Genomic DNA, 11957 nt, shown 5'->3' with positions numbered 1-11957 from the left:
ATTTGTCGACTGGCAGATCTTTCTAATACAAAACATTTCCATCTTAGAAGGAAGTTCATTAAATCCCTGAATGTTAAAAGGAAGGCAAATTAAGAGTTTAGTTTATCTCTCTACAGACCTTCATTCATATGTACAGTTACGTCAAGAAGGTTTCCTCTCCTAATAGTGCCACTCCCTCTGGCCCAAGTATTAAAACACTTGAATCTGTGGGATCCATTCCTATTCAAACCACCACAAAATGCCATAAAAGTAGCAAAACTTCACCTAAAATTTAAATTATATTTTGATTGTAAAGATAGGATTAAGAACTTCCAGGACAATATAGTGAGCTATGATTTCAAAATAAAGCCTGTGGGAGCTGGAGAGATGGCTCAAATGCTAAGGGCACCTTTTGCGCTACAGAAGGCTTCAGTTCAGTTCCCAGCACCTAGGTGGTGGTTTGCAACATTCTGTGACCTCAGTTCCAGGGCATCTGAGACCTTGTGCACATACTCTTACATGTTAACAATAAAGAAATAAACCTAAATTTTCAAAAAAAAAAAAGATAGGAATTTAATGACAATAGCTTATTTTTCTTTAATATTGGTAACATCATATTACATAGGGGATTTCTTGCATTTATTTTTATTACCTATTCATGATGAATCTAACAAAACTCAGGGAGAAATCATTTTGTCTTCTATAAACTATAGTTACAATGTTAGGTGTCCTGCTTAGCTTACTATGAACTTTAAGCACAAACAGGTATCATTTAGGGAGGTGAAACCACACAATCAAGCAAAGGGACAAATTAGTTGGCCTAAAGGAAAGTTTGTGGTGCGTTTTCTTCATTGATGACGTGTACAGGATGGTCAAGTACAATGTAGATGTTATCCCTTAGCAGATGATCCTGGATTGTACAAGGAAGCAGGCTGAACATGTTGACAATGTGGAACAAACTAATAATGGGTATTTTTTCATGGTCACTGCTTCAATTTCTGTTTCTAGGTTCTTAGTTGAAGTCTTCCCCATGATTTTCATGAGTAAAGGGTTGTAAAGAAGAACTAAGTAAAATAAACTCTTTCCTCCACACGATGTTTTTTTGCCATGGTGTTTTAGTACAGCAAATAAAATCAAACATTTGGTGAAATATATTTTAAGACTAATTGTTTCCTAACTAAAAGAATTTCTTGCTGTTATAGAAATTATCAATAATTCTTTAGAGGTGTTTTCTCTATGTCCACCATTCGTAGCTTCAAAACTTTTTCTCTAAAAATCAGTTTATTATTTTTTCAATGTTGGAGAAACCAAGCCAAATGTTTTTCATAGTGTCAGTAGTTGTGCTAGAAGTAATGTCATAAAATATGCTTTGACTACCCATTAAAAACTGCATATATTCATGTTTTAAAAAAACAGAAATTCTAATATTTCAGAAAATAACTGTTCTATACTTGTCATAGATTTTTATGCTACATGTTGAAAATGTTTTCTTGCTCATTAGTGATAAATATTTGAATCCTCCAAAGCTGTTGAAGGCAATTATTCACTTACTCTAAGTACATGCCTTAACAAAAGAACATTATTAGGCATAAAACAATTTGATAAAAGGAAACCAACTTTAAAACATGTTAATATTTTTGTAGTTGGCTTTCCTTTCATTATTATTTACTTATAAATTAAAATTTTATGTAAGAAAATGACGTTAAAATTAGAAAGCAATTGTCTTAACATTGGAGTCATGTAGTAAATCTGAATGTTATTTGGGAACAACTAAATAAATGCTACCAGTAAGTCTGATTTAAAGAAACATTTAGGAGAATGGAGAGAGAGCTCAGAGCTTTAACCTTCTTGCATTCCTTAGGTCTGGTTCAAATTTGTAACTCATTTTCTAAGGGGATAGAAGGTGTCTGGATTCTATAGGCACCTGTACTAATGTGCACATATCCACATAAATATTAATACAATAAACATAAACAAAATTAATAAAAATAGATTATAGAAAAGTAAAGAAACTTTTACTCAGATAAATTTCATGAGCCATATTTAATTTTCAATGTTCCTGTTCCTATAAAAAAATCCAAGAGTTGACAAGTAGAAATTTTATAACTGGGATATTTGTTTACTAAATGCCATGAATTTATATTATAGAAATTTGTTTCCAGAATGCCCATTCTTGCGATAATTGGTGTATGTTATGTCATGTGGAAATTGTGTTTGATAAAAGACATTAAGATAAATAGAAAAGTAATTAAGAATATTTAGTGAAAATACTTTAGATAAGAAGTTAAAATTAATAAAAAATCAGTTAATGCTGCATTATGTGAGCAGCAGTATAATGTCTCTGAATTGTAATTATGTAAACTGTCAATTTTATGTTTAAATATGTTAGAATGTGCTAAAATAATGAAGAAAAGTAATATGTTTGAAGTGGTGCAGTCCTGTGTTTCATGTGCAGGAGACTGAGACATTGAGTATATTTATTGTTTCAGGAGACAATTGTAAATAGAATCCCTTGCTAAGATAGTTAATATAACAATGTTTGTACTGTAGATTCACAGTATTATTGAACATGTATGTGGGGCAAATATATAAAAATAAATACTGCCAAGAACTGTTTGTTCCTGCTTGTTCTTGCTCTGAATTTCTGAATAGTTTAAAGGACTTATAATATAAATCCAGTCTTTTCCCAACAGCGTGATGTTATTTAGCAGCCCTTGTGCATTCTTGGTAGAATATGAGTCAGAACCATCCAATGATGAGATACAAAATTATTTTAATTCTGGTTGGTAGAATGAATAATTTAACTTAGAACTTACTTGCTTGCTACAAAGTAACCTTTTTAATGTACTTGTGTTTAACATTTTAAAATTCTAGGTCTTTTTCTTACTTGTTCATTTTTATAGCATTTTCATACTTTTGCCCTCCAAATACTAAAGTATATTTCAGCATCATTAGATGCATATTTCTAAAACATGGTTTGGAGAAACCTCACATATTTTCAAATGAGAAAAGTACATTGATTAGAAAGCAATACAGGGGAGAGATAAAAAATTCCTTCTAGTAGCAAAGGAAATATTAAAGGCAGTTATTCTCAGAAGGAAATTCCAAGTCTTGTCACTTAGGTTTTCATTCTTTATAATCATATTAGCATAATAATGGTTATGACTTGCTTTTGCCCAATTAGAATCCAACATTTCTTAATGCTATTTAAGATTTATTAAAAGTTTCTTCTTTGTCCTTCACTTTCCTGACAATGCCAATCAAACTTTTCCATGCCTGTAGGCATCTTGTATGAGCTCCTTAGATTCAGAATCATTCATAATGAATAAATCAAACAATTTTCTAACATGTTAATAGCTTTAATTTGCTTCTTTTCCTCAAGGTCTAAAGATTTGATAACTGTGTTGAGAATATAAAAATGAACATTATAAATTAGTTGCTGTCAGAAATGGTCAAAAGAAAAAGTGCTGATGCATAAAACAATGAGTGGTGAATAAAAATGAACACTTCTGATGTAGTTATCACTGGGCAAAAAGAATGGCCTACTTTACATTTTTGTGATAGATTATAGTAGGAAAAATGGCATAAGTGAGGTGTGCCCCTAATTATATACTTGAGATTATGACAAGGCATGTGTGCTCTTCTATAAATGCTAATTCTGAAATGAAAGGAAGAAATGCTTCTTATAAATAAAATCAATAATTATAACAGAGTAAAACTAAATCAAAATTACATTAATGCAAAATGGTACTATCATATAAAATACAGCTTTTATTATTATTTTAATAGTCATAAAAATTGTGATAAGATTATTTTATTTGTTGAAGAAACCATTGCACATACTAGAAAATATTAACTTTTAGTTAGTTGATATATTATATATTTTTTAAATTCCTCTCAGACTTGGAAGTCATTCTTTCTACTGAAAGTTCCTTGATTCTACGGTGTATAACCTTAAGAGAAAATCTTCATCTGTGAAAAGTATAAAACATAAATATAATAAATGTTAATATGAAATGCTGAAAATTAACTCCTTAAAAATCACTTAAGTCTAATAAAAGTTCTATAAAAAATAAATACCATGATAATTGATTTTCAGTATTCTGAGTAACTAATAGTCCTTCATATTCAGTTCTGTATTTGGATTAACATATTTATTACTATCAAATAAATAGTTTTTCAGATATGAACACTATTCTAAGTGACTTCAATTTGTAAGTAAATAAGCAGATATATTTTTTTTTCTATCATAGAGTTAATATTTGGATAAGAAAAAGGTGAAATATCCTGTGACTCTCTTTCTTTCATTATTAAACCACTTGCATTTCCTGAAATATCCATACCCTTACTCTTGTTCACACATCATTGCATTCATACAAAAATTTTTCAAAATGAAGAACCTTCATTTTTTAAAAAAATAACAGCTAAAATACGAACCTCTCTATTTCATTTCATGATGTTATCTTTGCAGATCATCTTTTTTTTCCACACAGCTTATTTTATTAGAAAAAGTCTCTTATTTAATACTAAAGTTCCATGTTTTTATATGTATTGCTAATTGATATCAACTCCAAGTGCAAAATACATGCTTTATTTCAAATGCTTAAAATAGCTTGGGCATTTGAAAGAAAAAGTTTATATAGAAAATAAAATCTCTTTTTCCGTCCTGTCACACTATTGAGAGAGGGTATAATTATGAACATATATCACATGCATGGAAATGTCATAGTTAAACCTCTTACTTTGTAGGTCAACATATTAAAATTAAAATTAAATAATTACATTTGAGAAAAATAGATTAATTTTGAAACATGGTCTTATATAACCGCAGACTAGACTTGAATGTCCTCTGCAACTGAGAGTGGCTTTATCCTCTTGTCTGACTTCCAAATGTTGGTGTTATAGATGCTTCAATAAAATTTTGTTACAATAGATTTTAGATCTTATCACATTTTGTAAATACATGATTCTATTGACAGAAGGCAATCTTTGTAAAAAGATAAAGTTTTGACAATCTTTGTTGTCTCTGAATACCTAGTACAATGTTTATATTAAAAAACATACTGTTGGTTCAATTTCAAATTTTATAACCATTAATTTATTAAATCAACATAATTTCTAACAAAGTCCTATAAACATCTGTCTTTATACCCATGTAAATTATAGTCTTCACCTGCATAAAAGAAACTTCTTGTTGTAACAGATGAAGACCATTACAAAAATCCACAAGTAATCAATATGTAGAGTTTTGGAGTCTAGTCATGTTGAGTGCAATCACAAAATATTTCCACAGATAAAACTGGAACATTGAGAAAAGATTATAGGAGCTAGAAGATCATCAACTTTGATGTATGACTATACCTTCTAGTCACAGCAGAAATGTTACCCATTTTTTTGTGAGACTTTGCTCTACAAACATGAGCTAAACAAGGAAGATAAAAACTAACATGCAAACCTGGTGTTTAAAAAGCCCACATGGCCTCAACCCTATTTAAAGGATTGTAGGCAACTGAGTAAATCTGAGAGTAAGAGATTTGATCCACCATAGAGAAGAGCACACCAATTTTTATCTTGTGCGAAAAAGACAGATCTGAAAACATACGTAGAGGTAGTATCAAAGGGTATTTAAAAATTCATTCACACACACACATACATATATAATACATATAGGTATACACACACTCCTATAAATATAATACACACACACATATGCACACAATAACAATTGATGAGAAATGTAGCAGTTAAGGTGAAGGGTTTATGGGTTAGTTTAGAAGGTAAAAAGGGTAGAGAGAAATGTAATCAAAATACAGTCTATACAATTAAAAAACTAAGAAAATTATAATTCAGAATGAACATTAGTTTACACGAAATTAGACAGTTAAATACTTTTGAAAAATAAACCCTGTATCCAGGTGGATGATTTTACAATGGAAATCATGGTTGTAGGTTATTTGTGATGTTTATTGGGCTTAACAAATTGGAGTTGGAACAGCATAAAAATAAGTACAAGGAGAGTTCAATTATTTTGTCATTCTTTCTAAGATGTTCTCTGACACAACCTTCTCTATTTAAGGTATTCTTATTATTTCTTGGAGCCCTAACTGAATATTTACTACTGAATCCTCTGTCTAAATTTCATTTCCTCATTTCTGTTTTTCACAGCACTGATTATCATGTGTCATGAAGTATATTTAACATATCTCCGACTTTAGAGTATGTGCCAAATAAAGAAATTTAACTATTGATTAATTTGTGTTATTTCCTAAATGTGTTCTGAGAATTATAAGGTACTAAGTAAAGTATTGATCAAAGACAGGTAGAACTATGTATGAAAATATGCTTCCAGGATCCAACAGTGGTTTTGTACATTAAAATTTATTCTTCCTTTGCTCCAATAGTCTTGATATGCATTCACTAATTTTTTTCTTTAGTAAGATGAAAAGTTTTAATTTTAAATACTGTGAACAAAATGAATTTAAGAAAAAAGAAAACTTAATATGATCTTCATTATAGGAAGTTTTGGAGGTTGTTGTAAATTTTATCTTATTGTTACACAATTCTAACATATCTTCATATTTATAAATTTAAATATTAACTGTCCATATGTCTTAAATTAGTGGTTTACAAGCAGAAAGCCCACTCCTATCATCAGCTGCATTGTGAGCTCTAACCTTCTGGAACTGTAAGTGAAGCAAATCTTTTCTTATTTAAGTTACCTTTGGCAATTTTATTTTTTCCCAGCATTAAAGAATAACTAATATACATATTTTCAAACATACACATATGAAACATCGTTAGACCCTCAGTGTTTATTCTCACACATATCTATATCTATCTTTAACAGATGTTATGAGTATTATAATAAATTAAAATATGATTAAATATCAAATATGCATTTTTTCACTGACTTATCACTGCACGTGGTATTTTGTCTACTACATGGTATGCAACCAGCAAGTAGCTATTGGGTAAAGAATATGACTCTTCATTTTCCTGTCCAAATCTAAAATCTAATTTAGAATTCATTATTTTTAAATTTGATAATGCAAATTACAGGCAATGTATGGGGAAATGCATGGTTAGGAAGCTGAGAAGACCATTTCAACATTCATGACTTTGTGTATGAGACTCCTGTGTTTCATAGTGTGTCAAAGAGGAACATGTGATTTTATTTCTTAAATAGACAGTTAATCATTTGAACTATGGAAAAAATTCCTTATTTGTTAGGCAGATTGGAGGAAAATAATAATAGCCAATACACATTTGAAAAAAGTATTCAACATAACAAGAAAAATGGCAATTAAATCTACATAGCAATTCCTGATCTATTTAGGATATCAGTAGTTAAGGAAACAAGGCCTGCTAGGAGACCTAGCTGGTAAAAAGTACTTGCTACATTATCCTAATAACTGAAATTGTTAGTTGGATTGAATGCAGAAAGCATAAAACCTGAAAGTTTTCTTCTCACTTCCATGTGTGTACTGTAGCACATACAAGTCAGGGAACACACACATATACACCATCTTATATGTAAAAATATTAAGAGAATAATAGCAAGTAAAATAAAAATGAATGGGTTGCCACAACAAATACTAATGAGTGTATCAACAAAAGGGAATTTAACTCTTACAGTAGATTTGATCAGGGATATAGGGAGTCCTATGAGGGAATGCTAATTTTTTCGTCTGTGTAGATACCTAGTCTTTAGAGGTAGCCCAAACACCATAGTAATAATCCAATTGTAGAAAACATAACTTGGCTATGGGTGCATTATTCAAGATGCCAAGTCTACCTTAAACCACAATAAAGAGACAGGAGGAAATATTTTCTTTTTAATAAAATAATAAACTTTACATTTCAAGAATTCCCACAACTCACTCCTCATACAGATTTTTATCCAGTTAAAGCTATGTTGCTTTATAACTCAGCCTCCTTTTCTGAATAATTGACAAAAATGTAACTCTTCCTTTCTTCTTTGTATCTCTGTTTTAAGCACATGTTTTCTAATGTTTTGAATGAACTCTTTCTGGAAAACTCCTCCTTCCCTCTGTGTGGATGAATGAATCTCCTTTTTCTGCTTTTTACCATTAATATGACTGTTAGTTTGGTTCTTAAGGATAAATGACCTAACTATGGCTCTTGGATTGCACAGTGGGACTCCAAGTTTGGTAGTGAGTATATAATTTACTCAGAAAATTAGAACCAGTTGAATTACTTCTGTATATTCATTTAAAGGGCCCTATGCCAACATACCATAGAGATACTAGCATATCAGTTTACTGTAGCCCTATTTACTAGTAAACTAAGGAAACAACCAAGGTGTCTATGGAAATTTTGTTCTTTATACAGAATGTAAATTTTAGAGGAACAATGAAATTATATGATTTTTTAAGAAAATATATACTAACAGAGCTAATAATATTAATATTATTAATAAAATGATGTCAGTATCTTAATTAGGGTTTTATTGCTGTGAAAAGTCATCATTACCAATGCAAGTTTTATAAAAGACAACATTTAATTGGAGTTGGCTTAACGTTCAGAGGTCCAGTGCATCATCATCAAGGTGGGAACGGGGTAGCATCCAAGCAGCCATGGTACAGGAGTTGCTGAGAGTTCTATAACTTCATCTGAAGACTGCTAATGGAAGACTGACTTCCAGGTAGTTATGATAGGATCTTAAAGCGCACACCTACAGTGACAGACCTACTCCAACAAGGCTCACTTCTAAATAGTGCCATTCCTTTGGCCAAGCATATTCAAAGCAACACAGTCAGTCTTAGAAAGACAAATATTATGTTTCCATTCATTTGTGTTTCCAAAATGTTATAGTCACATAAAATATATGCCTGCATTTATTACATGAAAGTAGAAATGAACCTGTCTAAAGGACAAGAGGTTAATGGAAACAAGAAGCAATGAGAAAGGAGAAGGTGCCAGGAAGCCAAAACCAGGTAGATGAATATTTTACATGCAAGCACACAGACACACATACAAGTAATTTTTAAATGAAAAAATACCTAATAGTAATGAAGTATAAAATTTGAATTAAATAATAATGACTTGTTTTCAGGCACACATAGGAATAATAAAAATAAATAAAATCAAAATTATGAAATATAATTTTATAAAACAAGAAAATATGATTTAAAGAGGAAAAGAAAGAGTGATTAATTACTGAGTAAGTATGAGTTAACAATAATGAAGTATCTTCTAAATATTCATGTTTATTTATGAGGAATTTACTCTCAGCTTTAATTGGGAATACTTTCCTGAGGAATGGTAATAAGTGGACAGACTCATGGCTACTCCAGAAACTGAGAGTAAATGCCCCGCCATAAAAAATATGTTTGTAACATCTCCTTTAAGATTTGGGAAATAAGTGTGTGTGTGTGTGTGTGTGTGTGTGTGTACAGGAATTCACAACACCTGCTTTGGGTCAGACCAAGAATGTGCCTCTCAATAGTTAGGAATAGACGGTGAATGGGCTCAGGGGGCTTTCCTCTTTTCTGATTAAATACTACCGATGGATTCGGGGGTAGTTATGGCCATCACTTGTGTGTGCACTGGTGTCTGTACAAAGCTACAGTATACAGAGTCAATACAGGGCTCACGCAGATGACTCTTATTAAAGTAAATGAACTACAAAGCAGAACTAAATAGAAATAACTAATCTATACAAAAAAAGTCTTGTGGAATATGAAATGTGATTGATATGTAAGGTAGTAAGTGAGTAAGGGAAGGAGAGTAACCAGAATATGAAATTGTCAATGAAAATTAAATATCAAACATAAAAATAAACATATTACATTATTTTATTTCTTTTTTTTCATCTTTATTAAATTGGGTATTTCTTATTTACATTTAAATTGTTATTACCTTTCCAAGTTTCCAGGTCATCATCCTCCTAGGCCTTCCCCTTCTATATGGGTGTACTCTCCCCATACTGCCCCCATTACTGCCCTCCCCGCAAGAATCCTGTTCAATGGGGGTCCAGCCATGGCAGGACCACAGGCTTCCCCTTCCACTGGTGCCCTTAGTAGGCTATTTATTGTTACCTATGCAGTTGGAGCCCAGAGTCAGTCCATGTATAGTCTTTGGGTAGTGGCTTAGTCCCTGGAGGCTCTGGTTGGTTGGCATTGTTGTTCATATGGGGTCTCAAGCCCCTTCAGTTCTTTCAGTCCTTTCTCTGATTCCTTCAATGGGGGTCCTGATCTCAGTTCAGTGGTTTGCTGCTGGCATTTGCCTATGTATTTGCTGTATTTTGGCTGTGTCTTTCAGGAGAGATCTACATCTGGTTCCGTTCAGCCCGAACTTCTTTGCTTCATCCATCTTATCTAGTTTGGTGGCTGTATCTGTATGGGCCACATGTAGGGCAGGCTCTGAATGGGCATTCTTTTAGCCTCTATTCTAAACTTTGCCTCCCTATCCCCTCCCAAGTGTATTCTTGTTCCCCTTTTAAAGAAGGAGTAAAGCATCCGCATTTTGGTCATCCTTCTTGAGTTTCATGTGTTCTGTGCATCTAGGGTAATTCCAGCATTTGGGCTAATATCCACTTATCAGTGAGTGCATACCATGTGTGTTTTTCTGTGTTTGGGTTACCTTACTCAGGATGATATTTTCCAGTTCCATACATCTGCCTATGAATTTCAAAAAGTCATTGTTTTTGATAGCTGGTTAGTATTACATTGTGTGGATGTACCATATTTTCTGTATCAATTCCTCTGTTGAAGGGCATCTGGGTTCTTTCCAGCTTCTGGCTATTATAAATAAGGTTGCTATGAACATAATGGAGCACGTGCCTTTGTCATATGTTGGGGCATCTTTTGGATATATGCCCAAGAGAGGTATAGCTGGGTACTCAGGTAGTTCAATGTCCAATTTTCTGAGGAACCTCCAGACTGATTTCCAGAATGGTTGTACCAGTCTGCAATCCCACCAACAATGGAGGAGTGTTCCTCTTTCTCCGCATCCTCCCCAGCATCTGCTGTCACCTGAGTTTTTGATCTTAGCAATTCTGACTGATGTGAGGTCAAATCTCAAGCAGTATTACAGAGCAATAGTGATAAAAACTGTATGGTATTGGGACAGAGACAGGCAGATAGACCATTGGAATAGAATTGAAGACCCCGAAGTGAACCCATACACCTATGGTCACTTGATTTTTGACAAAGGAACCAAAACCATCAAATGGAAAAAACATAGCAATGGTGCTGGTTCAACTGGAGGTCAGCATGTAGAAGATTGCAGATTGATCCATTCTTATCACCCTGTAAAAAGCTTAAGTCCAAGTGGATTAAGGACCACCACATCCAACCAGATACAGTCAAGCTATGGGCTGGAATCAGCAAGGTTTGGGCTCCAGCTAGAAACCGGAAGTGTCCAGTCCCAGAGGAATTTTGCCTTTGTGTGTTCTGAATCCACCAGGCAGGTCACTTGGAGCAGAAAAGTTGATCTTGGGTTGGAGATTTAGCTCAGTGGTAGAGCGCTTGCGTAGCAAGTACAAGGCCCTGGGTTCGGTCCCCAGCCCCAAAAAAAAGAAAAAGAAAAAAAAAAAAGAAAAGTTGGTCTTACCTCTGGTGTTGGGCATGAAGTTGCTCTTTGGGGCTAGGTTTCAGCTCTCCATGAGGGCAACAACCAGAAGGGCCTGCCCCTCCTTCTCCGGGGTCCCTGTGCACAGGGTGCCCAGATGGCGCTAGGCGTTTTCCTCTAGAGTCAGAAATGTGGGCGGAGAGTAGTCTCCTCTGGTTTCCCAGGCATGTCTGCCACTCTGAAGGTCTAGCTCTCCCTCCCACGGGACTTGGTACAGGGTGCTGTTTGACTGTATCCCTTCAGATCTGGGTGCAGTCTTTTATTTCTTATTTTAAAAATAATTTATATTGTTTAGGTAAACAATATAAAGTTAGTAGATGAAGGTTGATGTCATTATGCAGATGAAGAATAGAACAAGGCCTGTCATTAGATGAGAAAGAAGG

Source organism: Rattus norvegicus, chromosome X, assembly GCF_036323735.1.
Source record: "Rattus norvegicus strain BN/NHsdMcwi chromosome X, GRCr8, whole genome shotgun sequence".
Taxonomy (NCBI): Eukaryota; Metazoa; Chordata; class Mammalia; order Rodentia; family Muridae; genus Rattus; species Rattus norvegicus.
The sequence above is the reverse complement of the archived record's forward strand: the minus strand, read 5'-3'. Positions refer to the sequence as shown.